Below are 23,744 nucleotides of genomic sequence, written 5' to 3' on the forward strand. Positions count from 1 at the left end.
ATCTTTCACCATCTACAGGGCTGCGGAAACAAGCTTTCACCATCTACAAGGCTGGAGAAACAAGCCTTCACCATCTACAGGGCTGGAGAAACAAGCCTTCACCATCTACAGGGCTGGAGAAACAAGCCTTCACTATCTACAGGGCTGGAGAAACAAGCTTTCACCATCTACAGGGCTGGAGAAACAAGCTTTCACTATCTACAGGGCTGGAGAAACAAGCCTTCACTATCTACAGGGCTGGAGAAACAAGCTTTCACCATCAACCGGGCTGGTGAAACAAGCCTTCACTATCTACTACACTGGAGAAACAAGCTTTCACCATCTACAGGGCTGGAGAAACAAGCCTTCACTATCTATAGGGCTGGAGAAACAAGCCTTCACTATCTACTACATTGGAGAAACAAGCTTTCACCATCTACAGGGCTGGAGAAACAAGCCTTCACTATCTACAGGGCTGGAGAAACAAGCTTTCACTTCACTAAACAAGCTTCACTATCTACAGGGCTGGAGAAACAAGCCTTCACCATCTACTACACTGGAGAAACAAGCCTTCACTATCTACTACACTGGAGAAACAAGCCTTCACTATCTACAGGGCTGGAGAAACAAGCTTTCACCATCAACCGGGCTGGTAAAACAAGCCTTCACCATCAACAGGGCTGGAGAAACAAGCTTTTACCATCAACCGGGCTGGTGAAACAAGCCTTCACTATCTACTACACTGGAGAAACAAGCCTTCACCATCTACAGGGCTGGAGAAACAAGCCTTCACTATCTACATGGCTGGAGAAACAAGCTTTCACCATCAACAGGGCTGGAGAAACAAGCCTTCACCATCTACTACACTGGAGAAATGATGGTGAACAATACATCGAAACATAAAAAGTTCCTTCTTCCTACTTTGATCTTTGTGTTTTCTATTGAAATTGATAGCCTCTCTCACACACCAATAAAACATACACAAGCTCCATACCAATTTCAGTCAAACCAGCAGGGATTACAGTTTATCGATGGAAGGACGTGAAACACCAAGAAAAAAGGATATTCCTCTTGGCTTGATAAATTCTCAAGATCCTCTTGCGTTTCCCTTGCCAGTCTTATCATATGAATGTATTCAAGAAAAGTAGATCACGACCATCATCCATAGTTACATCACCACTATCAATGACCGACCAAATCACCTGTATTTAAAGCTATGATGTCCTTTGGCATTGTCAAGATGTCTGAAGCAATGCAATGCATGCATATGCATGTCTCTGTATATGACAATAAACGAAGAAAAGTGGAACACACACACACACATTTACCTTATTCAATGTATTTAGTGTTCCCTTCCAAACAATGGATGAGAATATTATCTTCTTAAATGTTATGTAGAATGAAGTGTACATTACTAAATAATCAGGTGTTCTACTTTACCTCTGCACTCTTCAGGGCCAATAAAGCAAAGTATCGTATATAGTATACTCTACTCTTTAAATCACATTATAAGTCTCCTCTCTTGGATGTAAACCACTTACATGGCTTTGAGACAACCATCTTGTCAATATATGTTAACACATTAAACAATATTGACCTAGGTGAGTGGCTCTCCTCAGCTGAAGATTACCAAAGTCTCTGACATTTATTTTCTAATGAATTGAGCCAGTTTCTCACCCTGTGTCTTGAACAGCACTTCGGTGACATAGGCTTACACTTCAAGACCCCTTGAGTTTCAATTGCATGTCACTGAATTTGCTATGTAAGCCAGTCTTCATCAGTTGATGAGAGGCAATAGGTACAGAATTGGATCTTAATGAAGTATATTTTCCTGAGTGAATGAAGTGAGTTCAGTCTAAGATGGCATTAAGCAGTATTCCAGACGTATCATGGCAAGGTCACCACGGTGCTGTTGTACAAAACAACCTTAGCGCTAAGACTACCTTAGTCTATGTTAAGGTATGGGAGTTATGGTCACCTTAACGCTAAGACTACCTTAGTCTATGTTAAGGTATGGGAGTTATGGTCACCTTAGCGCTACTATCGCTTTGTACAACGGCAGCCAGTACGGGCTTCACACATTGTCCATTGGTAATCAAACTCTGCTCTTCTGCATAATGAGCAAACACTTCAAGCACTTGCCTAACCTGGGACCACCCTATATTTTCAGGAGTAAAATAACCACCTGTTTCCATGACTGATGTCAGGAGCCATTTCCAACAGGATCACAATCCGGGATCATATTACTGCATGTGTATCATATGATACAAGGAATGAATTACTACATGCTGACATATGTTGACAACAGCGTTGTCACAGGTATCACATATATAGCATGCTTTGTTCACATGGGGTTGGTGTCAATTTAATCGGCCATCACTCTTGACACATGTTCAACTGCCACAGCCTGTAGGAAGCTGGAATTTTATATATCACCCTTTGTTTGATCAGGTATTGCTTTGAATATCATCAGTGTGTGTATTTGTTGTTTAACACTCAGTAAAATTGCAGCAACATGATTGTAGCTCATAAATAATCACATCCAAATCAGGTGATTGACAGCATGAGCAACAGCCTTTGCCACCTTGTTTGTCCACCCAGTCTGTTAAGTCACTTCTTCTGACTATCACAGGTTGCATCGGACTTATTCTAACCTCAAATGTCCATGGAGGTGAGTGAGTGAGTTTAGTTTTACGCTGCTTTTAGCAATATTCCAGCAATATCATGGCGGGGGACACCAGAAATGGGTTCGCACATTGTACCCATCTGGGAATCAAACCGGGACTTCGGTGTGATGAGTGAACACATTAAACACTAGGCTACCCCACCGTCCTCCATGGAGGTGAAAGTTGTGAGTTGCACAGGACCTGAAAATTTTATGTGAAAATTATAAAAAAAATATATGTTTAGCCACAAAGGTGAAAGCAGACGAATATGTCTTTCTTTCTTTTCAGATGGGTACCACTGTAACTCCCATAATTTAACATTTAAGATGAATGTAGTGTAAGTCATAATTCTCAAACTTACACAAAATGATCATAGCAGTAAGTCATCATAACTTCCGTACTTCATCACAGAGTTAAGATGAACTAGTGCTCTGTCATTGTAGCTCTCATAATTCAACATACATTCAAGATTTATGCATCATTAAGTCATCTTAACTCACATACTTCAACAAAAACTTAAGATAAGCATAGCATAAAGTCATCGTAAGTCCCTCACTTCAACGCAAACTTAAAACGACAGTAGCTCTTAGATGGCTGTGTGTAATGAGGATCACGGCAAACCATGTCTCGCACTGATAAGACTTCACACAATAGGAAATCTTTTCCACCCCCTACCCTGTATGTATTATGAATGAGCCCCGACAGTAGATTCATATCAGTGTGACACAATTCCCAGAGTGACATGACTGTAAGGATCATTATAAGATAACTCCGCCCTTGTGTAACATATCATGCTGAAGGTTGACATCAGTCTCACTAGGCCAGTACATACAAGTATGGCTACAATCGCTTGTCAAGTCTAAATGGTTTGTGCAAATATCCAACACAGCATCGGTTCTGTGACATTTACAGCCTAATCATAGCTGCCCAAATACCATTGTCCTATCTTTACCTGATGCTGCTTTAACATCTTGTATTTGCCTATGGTATATACATAATGCGTCACTTTGTATGCAGTAGTGGTGTCCGAGCTGTCAGAAATCTGGAGTGAAAAAGCATAGATTCATATGCCAACGGCATAATCACGTTACTGAATGGAATAGGGATCAATATGATGCAAATCTGAGGCTGTTGCATGATATATGATGTTAGTGTTGGGATTCAGTGATGTGACAAAATCAAGGATATTTTCCTGCGGATGAAAAAGTAGATCTGTGCTGATTTATTCACAACTGGATAATTTGGCTGACATATGAGGTATATAAGTGAAATAGTATTTTGAGAGATGTTAAATCAAACTCATTTGCTGACTTCCTCATTATCAAAAGTTATTAAAAACTGAATGCGTTAATGCTTAGATGAATGCATGCCTGATAACGGTTCTTGTATGAAATGTGACTTGCTTGCACCCTGACTTGCTCGCTCGCTCTCTCACTCACTTGCTCACTCCCACCCTCACTCACTCACTCACTCACTCATTTGCTCACTCACTCACTCACTCACTCACTCACTCACTCACTCAATCACTCACTCACTCAATCACTCGATAAGGATTCGAGGGATGACAATATCAAAAATAACATATCATGGAACGGTGCTTGTGCAAGTATGAAATCTGACTTGCTTGCACCCTGACCTCGCTCACTCATTCACTCACTCATTTACTCACTCACTTGCTCACTCCCTCACTCACTCACTCACTCACTCACTCACTCATCAATCAATCACTCGATAAGGATTCGAGGGATGACCATATAAAAAATAACATATCATGGAACGGTGCTCGTGCAAGTATGAAATCTGACTTGCTTGCACCCTGACCTCGCTCACTCATTCACTCACTCATTTACTCAATCTCTCACACAATCAATCACTCTATAAGGACTCGAGAGATGACCATATCATCAATAACATATCATGGAACGGTGCACGTGCTGTCAACCATAATAGCCATATGATTAGTATTCACAGGTCACCACTGACGAAGGAATGATGCATCACAGCTCTGACTGCTCTTGCTATAAGACCTTCTGAAGAAGAAAAGGGCATACTAGACCCTAAAATACTGACGAAGGAATGATGCATCACAGCTCTGAATGCTCTTGCTATAAGAGCTTCTAAAAAAAGAATAGGGCATACAAGACCCTAAGATACTGACGAAGGAATGATGCATCACAGCTCTGACTGCTCTTGCTATAAGAGCTGCTGAAGAAAAAAGACCTATATTGCTTGACACAAGTAATAGAATGTATCCTCAAGGGAGCCTGTTTTCCACCCAGCAGTCGTCAATAAAACATCAAACAACTGCTTGTGGTTTATATCTGCTGCACAGCCCCCACACTGCCAATCTGTTTACTAATTCCTACACATCAGCTACCTGATTAAAGAGAAAACCTACAATCAGTTAATTAAAATCTAAGAAAAAAAATTCAACTTTTAATTTTTATCAATTTAAAAAAAAATAATTCTGATTTTAAATACAGATGTACTGGTTCAAGTTTTGTTGTCTTTTAAAGTTTTTAAAACCAGGATGACATTTCATTTGTAGACACAGTTGATTAAATGTTAAAATGCGTCTGAATCCATGCTATTCCAAACCTGTCATACGTACACACACACACACACATATCTACACACAGTCCTAAGACATCTTAGTGCTAAGACATCGTAGTGCTAAGACACCTTAGTGTTAAGACATCTTAGTGCTAAGACATCTAAGTGCTAAGACATCTAAGTGCTAAGACATCTTAGTTCTAAGACATCATAGTGTTAAGACATCTTAGTGCTAAGACATCTTAGTGTTAACACATCTTAGTGCTAAGGTCACCCTGTAGAGGGCATGAACCTTGGGTTAGAATTGATCTTCAGCAACCCATGCTTGTCATAACAGGTTAGGTTGACTTGGTTGACACATGTCATCGTATCCTGATCCCATAGATTGATGCTCATGCTGTTGATCACTGGATTGTATGGTCTGGATTATTTACTGACAGATATCATATAGGTGGAAAACAACAAACAGAACTAACCACATCAGGCAGCATGTGGCATTAGGTGGTCTGTCTTACTGACTTGGTTGACACATCATATCCCGACTGCGTAGATCGATGCTCATATTGTCAACCACTTGATAATTTACAGACTGCCGTCATATTGTTCGAAAACAGCTGAGTGCAATGTTAAACAACAAACTCACAACATGTTTCATGGCATGCCTCATTCCTGCCAAACATAAGGGCAATTAACTCCAGTAATGATTTCCACTTCAAATGGATGAACATCTATCAAAGTTGCATTAAGTTTTTTAATGAAATGCTGTTTGCCAAAACATGCAGTATTTGGATAATCAATTGCTGACTACAAGTATATTACTCCTAATTGTGATGATTTTAATTGTCCTTTAGAAATAGTGATGAAGACAGATACATAAACATCCAACACATGTTGACGATTTTCCATATATGTACATGTGTGAATATGCACTTGATACCACAGGAGCTGCATTTTAACTTTTAGCACTCTGTATGCTATTGTCAGTTAACATTTAACAATATTTTTCTCTTTGAATTTGATTGATAGGAGCCAAATAAAATCCACAGTCACATAATAAATGAAATATTTTTAAATTTATGTTCTGTTGCTTACTGCTCTTTTTTAATGATGGATGGATTTAAAAAATGAGATATTACTAACAAAAATGTTTGAACTTTTCAAAAAAGCCCAATGAGATTGTATATATACTTCCTGGCCACTGCAAATACTTATTGTGGAGAAAAATCTCTGATTGAAGTAAATGAATCTGCACATTACTTTTAGAACATCAAACAAAATCCTCATGTATTCTTCTTCCCTGATTCCATCGAAACAACTTGATGTCAAACAGAATAAATATATAGCGCTACATCCACTTATTTCATTCCTCCCCACATTAATTGGTTGTGACTTTGTACGAAATGTGCCTCTGATCACCGAGCAGTGAATGGGTACCAGGTAGGATGAGCTAGTATTGTGACTGTTCCTCTGATTACTTCCAAAGGAGATGAGACAGAAAATCAATCACAAACTGATCCTTTAACCAGAGTAATAATAATATGTCACATTGTGAGTATTATTGCATGGGTACCCGGTAGTTAAACCTGTATGTACCATCATCATTACAATTATAGCTAATGCTTTAACTCTAACTATAGCTAAGCATTTAATAGTTTGGCAATTGGAATGACAAAGAATATAAGTGAAATCCAGCCAAAGGGAGAGCTAAATCTGTTATCCTCATTTACATATGGTGCTTGTACATGCTGGAGATTGTAACATTCACCTCATACTTTGCCATCAAAATACTGAAGTAATTGGAGGAATTTAAAATTAAAACAGTAATATGCCTCGGAATGTGTGTATTAACCCAGTCATGTCCACCAAATGCTTTTATACTAATGAATTAGAAACCTTTGGGAAAAAGTAGGAACATAATGCCGTATCATTTCCAATTACACTCGCAGCTATAAGTATTCAAAGTGGTACCTGATTAGGTGTGCAGATACCATTTTGGGGTACCCACTTGGCAGCTCATCTCACGTGATGAAGAAGTGTCTGACATGTTGACAGACTAATGACACACAGGGGTACATTTGTTCTTTTGAAACTCTAGATTAAAGTGTAAGTCTTCATCAATTTGAGTAAAGCACCTAGGCTGAGACAAACTAGGAGATTAGGCAAGCACCTAGGAGGGCAAGGGAGTGTAATCTCTGTGATTTGCCTGTGTAATTTGCATTGTAATTCCACACGAGAGGAACATGTCAATCGCCTGTTGCGCAAGCAATAGACCTCGGACAGAATCCCATAGATACAGCGACATCACGGCGTAGTGATGCTAGCCTTAGAGCCAGGCAAGGTTCTAGAAATAGTGGCTATCAGAGGAGAGCAAGCAGTAGCGTCATGCCACATTTGTACTGATAATGATGACATCAATATAATGCAGTACAAGAGCAGTGCCTGACCAAATTGCAGACACACAACTTGGGAGAAACTTGGGCTTTATAGTGCAGGCAATCAGAAGATTGGGATGGGACTATTTGGGGACAAAACGGTTTTGGCAGCCCTGTTTCTGATCCCAGAAATATGATTACATTGGGACATTATAGCCTTGTAGTGGACTGGGAGATCCTAGAGACATGACTGTACTCAGGCATTACAGTCTTGTAGTGCTGTGTAAGGTTGTAGAGATAGGAAGGTACAATGTATTAGGACATTACAGTCTTGTAGTACTGTGTAAGGTTGTAGAGACAGGAAGGTACAATGTATTAGGACATTACAGTCTTGTTGTGCTGTGTAAGGTTGTAGAGATAGGAAGGTACAATGTATTAGGACATTACAGTCTTGTAGTGCTGTGTAAGGTTGTAGAGATAGGAAGGTACAATGTATTAGGACATTACAGTCTTGTAATGCTGTGTAAGGTTGTAGAGATAGGAAGGTACAATGTATTAGGACATTGCAGTCTTGTAGTGCTGTGTAAGGTTGTAGAGATAGGAAGGTACAATGTATTAGGACATTACAGTCTTGTAGTGCTGTGTAAGGTTGTAGAGACAGGAAGGTACAATGTATTAGGACATTGCAGTCTTGTAGAGCTGTGTAAGGTTGTAGAGACAGGAAGGTACAATGTATTAGGACATTCCAGTCTTGTAGTGCTGTGTAAGGTTGTAGAGACAGGAAGGTACAATGTATTAGGACATTGCAGTCTTGTAGTACTGTACTGTGTAAGGTTGTAGAGACAGGAAGGTACAATGTATTAGGACATTACAGTCTTGTAGTACTGTGTAAGGTTGTAGAGACAGGAAGGTACAATGTATTAGGACATCACAGTCTTGTAGTGCTGTGTAAGGTTGTAGAGACAGGGAGGGACAATGTATTAGGACATTAAAGTCTTGTAGTGCTGTGTAAGGTTGTAGAGACAGGGAGGGACAATGTATTAGGACATTAAAGTCTTGTAGTGCTGTGTAAGGTTGTAGAGACAGGGAGGGACAATGTATTAGGACATTGCAGTCTTGTAGTACTGTACTGTGTAAGGTTGTAGAGACAGGAAGGTACAATGTATTAGGACATTACAGTCTTGTAGTACTGTGTAAGGTTGTAGAGACAGGAAGGTACAATGTATTAGGACATTACAGTCTTGTAGTGCTGTGTAAGGTTGTAGAGACAGGGAGGGACAATGTATTAGGACATTAAAGTCTTGTAGTGCTGTGTAAGGTTGTAGAGACAGGGAGGGACAATGTATTAGGACATTAAAGTCTTGTAGTGCTGTGTAAGGTTGTAGAGACAGGGAGGGACAATGTATTAGGACATTGCAGTCTTGTAGTACTGTACTGTGTAAGGTTGTAGAGACAGGAAGGTACAATGTATTAGGACATTACAGTCTTGTAGTACTGTGTAAGGTTGTAGAGACAGGAAGGTACAATGTATTAGGACATTAAAGTCTTGTAGTACTGTACTGTGTAAGGTTGTAGAGACAGGAAGGTACAATGTATTAGGACATCACTGGTCCCAATGCAATGCTTCCATTGAGACTTCACAGTTTGATAGTGCAGTGTTGAGTATTGTCCCAAAGACAGAAATTGAAATTAAAATGATCTCGGGACACAGAACACATGATGAATCAATTTATACCCAACTACCCAGACACATGTCAGTTAAGGTTCTAAGGTAAAATGAACCTGTCAGTTTCAAGCACAGTGACAGCTACACCTGCCATTTACCAACCTGTCACAGTTTCAACTGAAATTTAGCAAAGCATTCCAAAGAAGTTGAACCAATATAACATGTCGATGCTAGCAGCCCAGATGTACAGGGGTCTTGCCATGTTGAGTCAAGGGATATAACACTCGTACACACCAATGGGTAATGATGGGACTTTCAGTAACACATTCTTCTCACTTGTGTCATCAATATTTCATAGTAACTCATAAACAAATGGTTTTAATACAGTCAGAATTGGCAATGGGATTTGCCTTTACCACAGATTTCTTATGACTATAGGAAGTGTTTTGCTAGATAATATTCAACTAATATTAAAAATTGATAATATTCAATTGTGATTTATAAACAAATTGTTACAAAATAGTCAAAAATTATACAATGGTCTTAGCTTTCAGCAAAGATTCCCTATCTCTTTACCCTACAAGCTTTTTATCATTCTTATTTAGATGATAATATGAATAACAAAAACACCATGTAGGATTCACGAGAGTGCTTTACATGCGGGATACATTCAAATACTTTACATTTAGGATTCATTTGAATGCTTTACATGATGAATTCACTTGAATGCTTTACATGTGGGTTTCATTAAAGTACTTTACATTTATGATTCACTTGAATGCTTTACTTGTAGGATTCCCTTGAATGCTTTACATGTAGGATTCATTAAAGTACCTACCTTACATATAGGATTCACTAGTATGCTTTAAATGTGGGATTCACCTGAATGCTTTAGATGTGGGATTCATTAAAGTACTTTACATTTAGGATTCACTTGAATGCTTTACATTTAGGATTCACATGAATGCTTTAAATGTGGGAATTCATTAAAGTGCTTTAAATTTAGGATTCATTTGAATGCTTTACCTTTAGGATTCATGTGAATGCTTTACCTTTAGGATTCATGTGAATGCTTTACATGTGGGAATTCATTAATGTGCTTTAAATTTAGGATTCACATGAATGCTTTACATTTAGGATTCACTTGAATGTTTTACATTTAGGATTCACATGAATGCTTTAATGTGGGATTCACATGAATGCTTTAATGTGGGATTCACTTACACAAAGAGAGAGAAAAGCCATTGGTGGCCATCCAATAACCAAAGAGTTCATGATGCCCTCTGTTGTTTCCTCAGGAATGTTGTGAAAAACAGCTGACAAGAAGGTGGCCAGGCTTTGAAATAGGTGTTGTTTTAATAAAACATTTTACTTTTATTGTGCTTTTAATCTTGTACAAAAACAGCAATAAATCCTAGACCAGAAAAAGTCAAAATTCAAACTTGTTTGGTTGTCTGGTTACCTTTCACAGACACCATGCCACAGAACTAACACTAAACTACAGAAATTACCGCAGGTCCTCCATCCAGGAATACAAACTGAAAATTGAAATTCTCAAAAAAGGAACTTGGAAATAAAACCCTGAAACCGCTGGTCCACGCATGGGATTACATCCAATCACACAACCATGTACAAGTGTGACAGGAGACCGACAAAAGTAAAAAAATTTCCCACATACTTTGCTGTTCAGGTTTGTGCAATAGATTAGATTCATGAAGCACAGTCACTGTATCAAATTGCATGTTCAAACTTTAAAGTAAAAAAAGCGTTACTAGACAGGTGGGATAGGGGTTTGAAAGATTACTCGCCCCCAAGAAAGCACGGGTCACAATGTTGAACACTGTACCTTAAACAATATCCTCAAATCAGATCTAATAGTGGATCTGAGTTGGTAATGTCTAGATGATGAAGAACTTATCTGAAGATTATGATGGGATAACGATGATTAACATAACCCTGAGATAACATATAGAATTCATTTCACGGAGCAAGAACATGCATGTGTCAATGAAAACTAAGTAGCAGAATAACGCCAAGTTCAACACATCTCTGATAAATACATTGCATGTTTAGCATGTGGATTAGAACAGATGTTTCACTTTCTAAATCAAGACCAATTAGGAAACAGCAAGTTGATTAGATGGTTATGGAATCCTGCTTTCCCCAAAGTTAATTTATTTTCTCTTATTGTTTAAATTGCAAATGATGTATTTTTCAAACCTAGATACATAGATCAGCACAAAATGTACCCCATAAATAAAACTGACAACAAATATCAGACAAGACTGATGGTAATGTCAGAATTCTCTTTGCAATTATGTCAGTAATTTTGGCAAGGAAAGTGTTTTAGTACCTTAAAAAAACCATAAAAACGATAATGGTATTTTGAGAAAAAAATGAGAAATTTGCAGAACAAATAAATAATTTGCAGTGGCCTTTAGTATAGATCTCATTAAGTCACAGTTGTAACCGAGCCCGGTTGAGACTCTCATGAGCACTCTACCTAAGCTGAAATGACAACACTAAAATTGCACATGCATGAGTGAGGCTGATAATAGGGGCAGTACATATTTATGGTAAATTTCAGGAAATTAAAAGTGTTTCAAATAAATCATGGTTGTGATAATTTGAATTGGCAGAAGAAAAATCAATGAAGCCTCAGGGTAATAGAATATTCTGTTTTGTTCTTGGATCGCTGTTAAGTCAGGGAGGTTTGTGTTTGCTCTCAGTATTGCATCACTGAAGTGGGTATTTTTTTTCACATTAATGTTTGAATGTTTACTGAGTTCTTTACTGTAAATGAGCATGTATATATATTTGGTGAGTAAAAAAAGGAAAATCAATTGCTAAAAATATCTCTTATTGACACTCTTGACTTTATTTCATACTTATCATAAAAAAAGTTGCCCCAAAAAATGCTAAAATTATCTGGCCATATGTTTTTAAAAGAAATAGGATATTGAATAAATATACAAATTTACCATTTCATACAAGTTAAAGAACAACCACAACTGCAAAGCTGTGTTGCAATGTGCCATCAACCTTGACATTATAAATATAGTCATATGAAGGAATTGGATGTTTTATTGAGAAGCATAATATGAAAAATATCAGGAATGATATAATGACATGCCATTTTGGAATTTTGTGTATCGTAAATGCCAAAATTACTAAGAATGTAAGATCAGTTTCCAATACAGGATGAAGAAGTCAAGAATTTTTCCTGATATTTAAGTTTGAAACAGAAACATCATCATCCCAACCCAAGTCAACACTCTCCTGATATATATAGCTGGTTATGATGTTGCAAAGTAGTCTGCTAATGACTCTTCAGTTGCAGAGATAGGAGTTGTCTGTAAACATGTCTTGAGTGTGAAGCAATGGAAGTCGGCCATCACATCATGCACGCAGCCAGTGCTCCAATGCTTACAGTGTAGAAATATGTCCAGTGATGACATTTACAATTGTTGCAACACCACATGTTTAAATCTTTTCGGGAAAATTCAGATTTACTGGATAAAAGCATTACCGTATTTACTTTATTTGAAGAAATTTGTACTCAAACAAATCAATCTGAGCTGTGAAAATGACAAATCAATGATGAGAAAAATGCCTCCAATTCCATCAAGGTTGTGTTCAACATGTTGACTGGGCAATTAACTTTTTGCCTGATTCGTTTAGATTAAGATTACAGATTCTAAGCTTAAAGTCAACGTTGAAGGCATATCTTTTAAACCTTTCTGATTTAAAAACTAATGTAATGTGTTTGTCTGGTGTAATCAGCGATGTGATATTTGACTTTAGCGTCGGTGACTTTCCCTGAACAGGTAAATTCTTCAGAGATTTGAGAAAAAGTAATCTTCCTCAATAATTGTCAATGAGTGCGTTTAACCATGTCCTTCTACCATCTCCCAAACTACAACCACACATAGCATGCAGTCATTATTTGCACTTGCTAAATGTCATGATATGCATGCTTACACATAAATAGCATTTAGTCGTGCTATATGCACTTAAATAGCAACATTTCCAACCTCGTTTGAATGAATGTGCAGGGAGAAAGCAAGAGCTGTCCATTTGTGAATGGTCTCAATGATTTAACTACGGAAGATTTACAAAAGAATCTTAAGAATGTAAGGGAAGTCAATGGGGAAATTAGGTAGCTGTTCTATATACGGTTTAACCATAATTACCAAGCTGATTTCTATGAATATACAGAGTGAGAGTAAAAGAGTCTTTTGTATATTCAGCCTATATGATTTTACTCACAGAGAGTCACAAAATATGTTAGGAATGCACACAAAGTAAATATGGAAATTGAGTACTTGTTCAATATACAGTAAAACGTTATACTTCAAGGTTTCCTTACTTCTTTCTTGTGCACTCAAATATTATACTTCAATCTCTGGGTACTTGTTTCATATTCAGTAAAACGTAATACTTTAAGCTCTGGATACTTGTTTCATATTCAGTAAAATGTAATACTTCATGCTCTGGGTACCTGTTTCATATTCAGTCAAATGTAATACTTCAACATCTGGGTACCTGTTTCATATTCAGTAAAATGTAATACTTCAACATCTGGGTACCTGTTTCATATTCAGTAAAATGTAATACTTCAACATCTGGGTACCTGTTTCATATCAGTAAAATGTAATACTTGAAGCTCTGGATACCTGTTTCATGCTCAGTAAAATATAATACATCAAGCTCTGGGTACTTGTTTCATATACAGTAAAATATTATACTTCAAGCTCTGGGTACTTGTTTCATATGCAGTCAAAAGCAGTACTTCAAGGCCTGGGTACTTGTTTCATATTCAGTAAAATGTAATACTTCAAGCTCTGGGAATTTGTTTCATGTACACTTAAATGTAATGCTTCAAGCTCATTTGTATTACTATACAGAGACACCAAAAGAGCTCCCATTATAAGGTTTCTGTCCTTTTACTAAAGAAAGATTCACAAAACAAATCCTAAACGATCAAGCAAAACAATTTGTGAAACCTAGACAGATGAAGGATGAACATCAGATGCAAGGTTGTATACTTTCTATAAAGGCTCAAGTCATGATTTTTCTTATTACTGCTTCTTAGTGGCATGTGTTGAAAGTTGATAATAATCTTTAATTTTGTTAAGTTTGTAAGTTCAACCAACATCAAACAACAGCTTCTTACAAATAGGAAACACTGATCGAACAGAACTAACATATATGTCCAATTTGCAAAAATTTAAAAAAAAAATGTTCATTTCACTTTTCCATGTAAGGCAAAAAATTCAACAGTTGTTTTCCCTATTAACAAATTAGCACTTCATTTTTTAGCTGAAACATTTGCTTATCTTTCATCTTTTTTTTTAACTCTCTACAGATCTTTGATAACCTTTAACAGACCTTCATAAAAATCTACTTTCAGATTAGTCAAATGGCATTCATATCCTTACATCATCACTTTTTCCCTGATATTGATCTATATAATATGTATGGCTACACTAGCGGTGTAATTTCATTTTAAGAAACACAATCTTACAATATCTAAATCCTTCACAAATTCTACAAGTAAGTGGAAATATATTAATTTAAATGTAACAAACAAAATCGTAAATGTTTGTACATAATTAGGCCTTACTGTTTCTACAGAATTACCCACCTTCCATTTAAACCTAAATGATCAGTCAAAATGGATGCTTAGGGGCTTCCAGTTCTCCTGTTACTTTACAATCAGCATAAATATCTTTACTTTCATCTGCTCTTTAAAACTTCACAGACACACCAAGTCATTATGTATAATATTCATTTGTCTCTATATGCTACTGAAAAAGAAGTTACTCTTTCTATGCATTTTTTTCATACGACTATAAATAATTTGTCATAAATTAGAATAGCTATTGTCATAAAAAATTGGTGTTCTTCAACTTTCTTCAGTAGTATATCTACATATAATAGGAATGTGTGAATATATTAGTCAGGATAGCTAGTTTTTACATAACACTCAATGACCTGGAACAATTTATGATATGAGACTATGAGACACTAGATAATAGTGAAACTTCATTTACTATATATGTCTTTAACTTATCACAAGAATGATGGTTCAATTAATGTGTAAAATATCAATTTGTCTAGACATCAGATTAGGACAATCTGACAAGAGCTTGTCTGTCGACAACAATCTTCATGGTTTCCACATAACACTCCTTACTTTTGAACCTCAGTGATCAGACAAAATGGAGGGTAAGAGACTCTCATAATGGACCATTTATGTACCTTCAAACCATGAAACACTTATTCATGCATTCAAACAGGTGAATACCCCAGTGACTCTACCAAGCATACCATGGGTACACCTAGTACAGATGTGTACAATACATACTATGTTGTAAGCATAACACATTGCTGTAAGGATGAACAAATATGGACATATTTTCTCCAGTTTTAGCACATTCCTGTGTGTTAATTAATTCAGATTATGAATGTAAGAATAATGAATTATTCTTCACTATTAATAAAATCATCAAATAAAAAAATCATATATTAAAGTAAAAAGTAAAAATATTCAACATTAGAACAGGAATTAAGACCATGCAAATATCATGTGACGATTATCACACCAACAAATATCAAGCATTTCCTTATAATAATAATAAATTTCTATGTATTAAAGTTTGAAACCTGTCCAAACTGACTAATGTTCTGTGGGTGTACATTTCCTTGCCAAGGAGTGTAGACACAATAAAGACACTTCCTATGCATAATGGCTATCTGCATATCAAGATCCCAAACTTAGATATCCAACGGTTTTTTATAGCCTATGTAATAATATTTTGGGTGTTCAGGAGAAGCTCCAGGCTGAGCAACTGATAAGCCAAGGTGTGTGTTTAGAGTCCAGTGACCCAGGAACCCTGTGTGTAACAAAAAGACTTATAGTAGATATGACAGCCAATATAAATAGTTAGGGCTGTTAATGCTGTGTAAAGCGTTCACAGTTTGGCCGGTCACACGTGACTTACCTTCTTCAATAGGAAAAAGGCTATCCTCTCATGAAGGAAACACAGCAGTATACACCAAGTCGAGATAAATCCATTGAAGCACAGGATATCCCAAACACGTTATACAATATTACACCAATTTACATTGTAATATCCAGTTGTCCTCCTCTCTCTCTTACCTCACTTTTTGGCAACAGCAGTGGAAGAGTTAAACAATGACTTGATGGTACTCCACACAGATAACGACTCCTGTACTCCAGCGATCACTGGAACGCGTGTACGAACCGTACCTGTTCCGCAACATAGTATGGCTGTGACGGGACTCCTATATCCAATCAGATGTGATCCTCACCGCGGCTGATTACTTGCATGCCGTTGTTGTTCATTCATTCAACGTGCTAGACCAGCATGCGACCGGTGTCTGTGTAGAGAGAGCGTGTGTGTGTAAGTTGAGCGGCTCACGGAGAGCCCTTTAATTCACACTGACTGACTGACAGACTGTACAGTCAGTAGGATAGCAGCACATCGGGCTGGGTATTGAAGCAGTGATCAGAAGCACAAATCAACTGCCTCATTATAAGATGCTTCACTCGCACTGGGAAACGGTCACCTCAGGAGGTGATGGTGGTGTCAGGGGTGAAGTGAGGATACTGAGAAAAGGAGAGATTTGATTTGGATAGTGATGAGGACAGGGATCTTGAAGTTGCCACTTACGTGGACTAGGGGAAGGGGAGGATGTGACATGGAGATAGTCACTGAGTAGCGATGCTATAATCCTGTAGAGATGAAGAAGACAGTGGCATCTTACTTGGGGCAATGGGGTGGAGGTGATTGGGTATGATATACTGTTATTTACATAGGGGTGGGTCCAGGAGAATTAGAGGGGGACAGGGTCGAAGGCAGGGCAGGGACTCTTTATTTTACTCATTGGAGTGGGTGATACAGAAGTTTTAATATGTTATAATGTTTTATAGATATTGGTATTCCATACATTTATTTACATGGGGTGGGGCGAGGAGTATTAGAAGGGGACAGGGTTGAAGGCAGGGCAGGGACTCTATATGTCACTCATTGGAGTGGGTGATTTAGAAATTTTAATATGTTATAATATTTTATAGATATGAGTATTGCATACAGTTATTTACATGGGGTGGGGTGAGGAGAATTAATGGGAGACAGGGTCGAAGGCAGGGTAGGGACTCTATATGTCACTCATTGGAGTGGGTGATATAGAAATTTTAATATGTTATAATATTTTATAGATATTGGTATTGCATACAGTTATTTACATTGGGTGGGGTGAGGAGAATTAGTGGGGGACAGGGTCGAAGGCAGGGTAGGGACTCTATATGTCACTCATTGGAGTGGGTGATATAGAAATTTTAATATGTTATAATATTTTATAGATATTGGTATTCCATACAGTTAATTACATGGGGTGGGGTGAGGAGTATTAGAGGGGGACAGTGTTGAGGGCAGGGCAAGACTTTATTTCACCTATTGGAGTGGGTGATATGGAACTTTTAGTATGTCATTATGTTGTATAGATAGGGTTGACTTAATATGACATGTTACTTAGATAGGGAGGGGAAGGAGAATGAGAAGAGGACAGAGTTGAGGGCAAGACAGGGTCTCTGTATCTTTAACTGGAGTAGATGATATAGAAATTTGGGTAAGTTATGATGTTACAAAAAAGGTTGGGGTGACTGGATAGGATATAATGTTGTTTAAACAAATAAGGGGGATAGGAGAATGAGAAGAGGAGAGAGTTGTGGGCAGGGCAGGGCAAGACAGGGTCTCTGTATCTTTCTAATTGGAATGGATGATATAGAAATTTGGGTATGTTGTGATGCTATAAAAAGGGTAGGGGTGACTGGATATGATACAATGTATGATGTTATTTAAATGGAGGTGGGTGGGAGACTGAGAGGGACAATACAGAGTGGAGGGCAGGGCTCTAACGTTTACTCACATTGGTGGGTGTTATGGAAATTAGGGTATGTTATCATGGATAGCAGTGGGGGTGGTATGTAACAGAGCTCAGTGTTTCACTTCACCCAATAATGGGGTGGAGAGAAGTGTAGATGGGGGTGCTAGACAGATACTGTCTGGAGGGGTGGGCGGGATGGCTGGGGTGCAGTCCTTTAATATCCATCATTTGTAGCACTGAGGCTGGTGAAGCTGAGATTCTTAGAGTAGAAAAGAATATATACCACTTAAATGAAGCTCAGGAACACCTGATTTATTAATACAGTTAATCTGTCAATGTGTCTGTTAATGGCATGACAGATTACCTATAGTGATATAAAAAAATCAGGTATTATTTTTTAGGAGTATAATGGAGGGGAAGGGACCGACCATGTTCACCGATAGGGATGGAGTGACAGAGAGACACAAATTATCTACATCAGTAAAGGTAGGATGGACGAGGATTACTTACTTCAATGAGATGGGAAAAAATGTGACACAGATGAGACAGGGCTTCTAACTACACTCAGCAAGAAAGGGTGTCACGTTGAGATCTTTGTGGTAGTATACGATGGATGGCTTTATCAATTGTAGTAGGACGCGGGTGCTTCGATCCCCAGCTGAAGGCTGGAAGAAGTGTGGGGATGCTGGAATAAGTAGAAGATGCTATATAGATGAGGTGGGGGACGAGGGTGCTGGTGTCAGGTTAAACGAGGACACTGGAGAAACGGAAGAATTGATTTCAATTTGTTGGAGGAGGAAGGTTATTCACCCACAAAGGTCGGAATGAAAGGAATAGCTGCTCACAGAAGAATACAAGGAGCGAGATGCATGGAGTTTTAAAGAGTAGGGATGTGGGTGAACCACCCACAATGGTCATATTGAAAGGGTGGGTGTTGCCATGACGATACAAGGAGGCAAGGCACATTGTTTCGGGGAGTCACTTTTGAGCTTACTGCGCTGAAGTAAACTGTGGCTGAGTCATCTATGGAAGAGTTGTTAATTTTTTACTCTTGATTGTATTACTAGGGTGAATGTAAAAGTAAGACTTAATCTTATAAGAACAAACATCGGGATGAATATAAAGGGATGACTGAATATTATTAACACAAATATCAGAGTAAGTGTAAAATTAAGACTGCACAATTTAAGTATATAGATCAGAATACATGTAAATGTAAGACTGAACCTTATAAGTATATAGGTTGGAATATATGTAAAAGTAAGACTGAACCTTATAAGTATTTATGTTGGAATACATGTAAAATTGAGACTGAACCTTATAAGTATATAGATCGGAATACATGTAAAAGTAAGACTGAACCTTATAAGTATATAGAACCTTATAAGTATATATGTTGGAAAACATGTAAAATTGAGACTGTACCTTATAAGTATATAGTACATGTAAAAGTAAACATGTAAAAAAGTAAGACTGAACCTAAGACTAGAACCTTATAAGTATATAGGTCAGAATACATGTAAAAGTAAGACTGAACCTTATAAGTATATAGGTCAGAATACATGTAAAAGTAAGACTGAACCTTATAAGAATATAGGTCAGAATACATGTAAAAGTAAGACTGAACCTTATAAGAATATAGGTCAGAATACATGTAAAAAGGTAAGACTGAACCTTATAAGAATATAGGTAAGCATATAGAATACATGTAAAAGTAAGACTGAACCTTATAAGTATATAGGTCATCCTTAGAATACAAATACATGTAAAAGTAAGACTGAACCTTATAAGTATCAACGAAATCATCAAAAAGTACAAAGAAATCGAAACTTCTCTTAATGCCAATTTAGACATATTACATAGCTGGAGCAAAAACTGGTTGGTCTCATATAATCCTGCAAAAACAGAAGCAGTGTTGTTTTCCATGATTAATGAACTTGAAGAATTGAAATTATTTTTTGACGGAAAGCAAATTAATTTGGTAAACAATCATAAACATCTTGGAATAACATTAGAAGCAAACGGCAAATGGTCTTGTCACACTAATCAAATTATCAAGTCGTGCTCCAAAATGATATCATTAATGCGAAAATTGAAATATTTACTAAACAGAAATACAATCAACAATATTTATAAGATATTTTATCAGACCACACTTTGAATATGCTTGTGAATTATGGGATGGTTGTACCGTACAACAGAAGGAAAACTTAGAGAAACTTCAGTTAGAAGCTGCCAGAATAATTACTGGTCTTCCTAGATATACCTCACGGGAAATTCTATATTATGAGACAGGGTGGGAAAGACTGGATGAACGAAGGAAAAGAAGAAAACTTTGTCTCTTTCATAAAATTCAAAATAATTTAGCTCCTGTATACTTAAAAGATATTACTCCAGATAGTGTGGGATCCAGATCTAACTATAACCTTAGGAATGCTAACAATATTATCCTTCCTTCTGCAAGGTTAAGACTTTTGTATGATTCCCTTTTTCCATCAACTGTAAGAATATGGAATAATATTTCTGAAACCGAAAGAAATCGACCTTCATTACCAATTTCAAGTTATATTTAAAGGGTGAGCAACCTGTAGGTCCATCACATTACTCGTTTGGTATTATAAAATTTAATATTATTCACACAAAGTTGAGATATATGACTAGTCAGTTAAATTATGATCTTTATTGTTTCAACATGAAAGATTCTGCTTCTTGTTACTGTGGCAATGCTTGTGAAAATGTACATCACTTCCTATTAGAATGTAGACTGTACAACATGCAAAGAGATATTAATGTCAAATATTAAAAATATTGTAAAACGTGATTCTCCAATCACATTGTCACTGATGTTACTTGGAAGACGTGACCTGACTATTCAACAGAATTAATGCATTTTCAAATGTGTGCAAACTGCATTCTTTCCTAAGAAGTATATAATTGAAATTGTATGTATGTAAATATTAGGGAGCGGGTATTTTAAGTTGGATAATTTGTCCCCAATCCCTTTCACATTTGTGAATAAAATATGTTTAAATCAAATCACCTTATAAGTTTATAGATCGGAATATATGTAAAATTAAAACTGAACCTTATAAGTATATAGATCAGAATACATGTACAAGTAAAACTGAATATTATGAATAAAACGACAGATTAGGTGCCTGACCCTGAGGGTTTGAGTTCGAATCCCGGATGGGGCTCAACTAAAAAAAGTACTAGAATTTGTACTTTACTAAGAAAGTGTAATCCCAAATATAACATATGTTACATTTGACCACTTTCTAAATGGCATTGTGTAATCATGACAGTTTAATAGCAAGCTTAGTATTTATACTGAATAAAGCATTTAAATCACCCTGGGTAAGTCAGAATCAGGGTGAGTGTAAAAGTGTAACAAATAAAGCATTTAAATCACCCTGGGTAAGTCAGAATCAGGGTGAGTGTAAAAGTGTAACAAATAAAGCATTTAAATCACCCTGGGTAAGTCAGAATCAGGGTGAGTGTAAAAGTGTAACAAATAAAGCATTTAAATCACCCTGGGTAAGTCAGAATCAGGGTGAGTGTAAAAGTGTAACAAATAAAGCATTTAAATCACCCTGGGTAAGTCAGAATCAGGGTGAGTGTAAAAGTGTAACAAATAAAGCATTTAAATCACCCTGGGTAAGTCAGAATCAGGGTGACTGTAAAAGTGTAACAAATGAAGCATGTTTTAATCAAGTCCAATACAATACACACAGGGTGAGATGTCAACAGAGCTGAGAGCATGAATCACACAGGTCTCGAGATTAAGGCATGGGTGCGTTATTTATTATGTGGGATAAAGCTTAGAAAGAGGAGGAGATAATTATACAGATTTAGATATTGAGGATACAAATGTCACTAGGCAAGTGAAATAACTAATTGTATAAGAGGGAACCTAGAAGCTTTGTTAACAGACATTGGTTCATATTGTGTCTTATGTAGGCTCAGGGAACAAGATGTACGTAGGAGGGTGCTCCATTCACTGGGAGTGACAAAGGAAAAGGCTATCCCACTACAGGAAATGTGTCCACAATTAAACTAAAATGATGACACAAGGATACTTTCAAATAATTACTTGATTTAATCAATTTTATATTTAAAATAGAATAAGGGGTGAGAGAGAGAGAGAGAGAGAGAGAGAGAGAGAGAGAGAGAGAGAGGAGAGAGGAGAGAGAGGAGGAGGGAGAGGGAGAGAGAGATAAAGGGAGGGAGGGAGAGAAAGAAGGAGAGAAAAGAGAGAGAGAGACAGAGGGAGGGAGGGAGGAGGGGAAAGAGAGTGTGAGAGAGATCTAAATTCAAACAAACTCTTTTAGATGTCTGCAGTTAGAGAAGTATAAGGGAAATATAAGATGAAAATATTTTAAGGGTCAGAATGAAAGCATAAAGGTGATAGAATTTAGGCACAGGACAGTATGAGACAATCTATTTTAAGGAACAGAAGGAAATAAAATGCCATATAATTTTAGGTACAGATGAAAGTATAAGGGCAATATATTTTGGGGGATTGAAAGGAAATCTATCTATCTATCTATCTATCTATCTATCTATCTATCTATTTATCTATCTATCTATCTATCCACAGAGAGAGAGAGAGAAAGACAGACAGAGAGAGACAGAGAGAGAGAGAGAGTCCCTGTGGAAGAAAGAAGGGGTTTTCTTCTATCTATCTATCATCTATCTATCTATTTATCCACAGAGAGAGAGAGAGAAAGACAGACAGACAGAGAGAGAGACAGAGACAGAGAGAGAGAGAGTCCCTGTGGATGAAGGAAGGGGTTTTCTTAAAGGGGATGTGTTTAGAGTGTAAAGTTGAGGAAATTGAGCTGTATTGTAGCATTTTACACAGTACAGTGATCAGCTAATGAGGGAGTGTTTGCTGGGGGTCAAGTAGTGTGTTTAGTGGGTGGTCAAGATGATTTCTGAGAGGCCTGAGCTGGCTGATTAGATTCTTGTAAGGTTTTGATGTTGGAACAGGGACCAATGAACATGAACAGCTTTACCCACAAATAGCCCACAGAGATCTGCCACAGAGATCACATTAAAAGGAAGCTACTCTCTAGCCATTGGGCAGTCCTTGCATGTAACCACCCTGCAAACAAACAGTTCACACATCAGAATGTTAAGATGTATTGGTATAACTTTTCATAGCCTCTCATGGATTGCGATGACGGGTATCACATGGAGTGGTAGTTTGATGAAGATTCACACACTGACATGGAAAGCATGCTTCATCAAGGCCCTTACATGGAAAGCATGCTTCATCAAGGCTCTCACATGGAGAGCATGCTTCATCAAGGCCCTTACATGGAGAGCATGCTTCATCAAGGGTCTCACATGGACAGCATGCTTCATCAAGGCCCTTACATGGAGAGCATTCTTCATCAAGGCTCACACATGGAGAGCATGCTTCACCAAGGCTCTTAGATGGAGAGCATGTTTCATCAAGGCCCATACATGGAGAGCATGCTTCATCAAGGCCCTTACATGGAGAGCATGCTTCATCAAGGCTCTTACATGGAGAGCATGCTTCATCAAGGCTCTCACATGGAAAGCATGCTTCATCAGGGCTCTTAC

General features: G+C 37.4%; 1 protein-coding gene across 1 annotated transcript in view; it reads right to left on the reverse strand.

Moving 5' to 3' along the window:
- Positions 1-16,702, reverse strand: part of LOC124282508 — a 257,057-nt gene extending 240,355 nt beyond the window's left edge. Inside the window, exon 1 of the mRNA XM_046718518.1 lies at positions 16,244-16,702. The gene's annotated coding sequence lies outside the window, so the exon portion shown is untranslated. The remainder of the gene's footprint in view (positions 1-16,243) is intronic.
- Positions 16,703-23,744: the final 7,042 nt, after the last annotated feature.

This window comes from Haliotis rubra, unplaced genomic scaffold (assembly GCF_003918875.1).
Source record: "Haliotis rubra isolate DU_JTF1 unplaced genomic scaffold, ASM391887v1 Scf3, whole genome shotgun sequence".
Taxonomy (NCBI): domain Eukaryota; kingdom Metazoa; phylum Mollusca; class Gastropoda; order Lepetellida; family Haliotidae; genus Haliotis; species Haliotis rubra.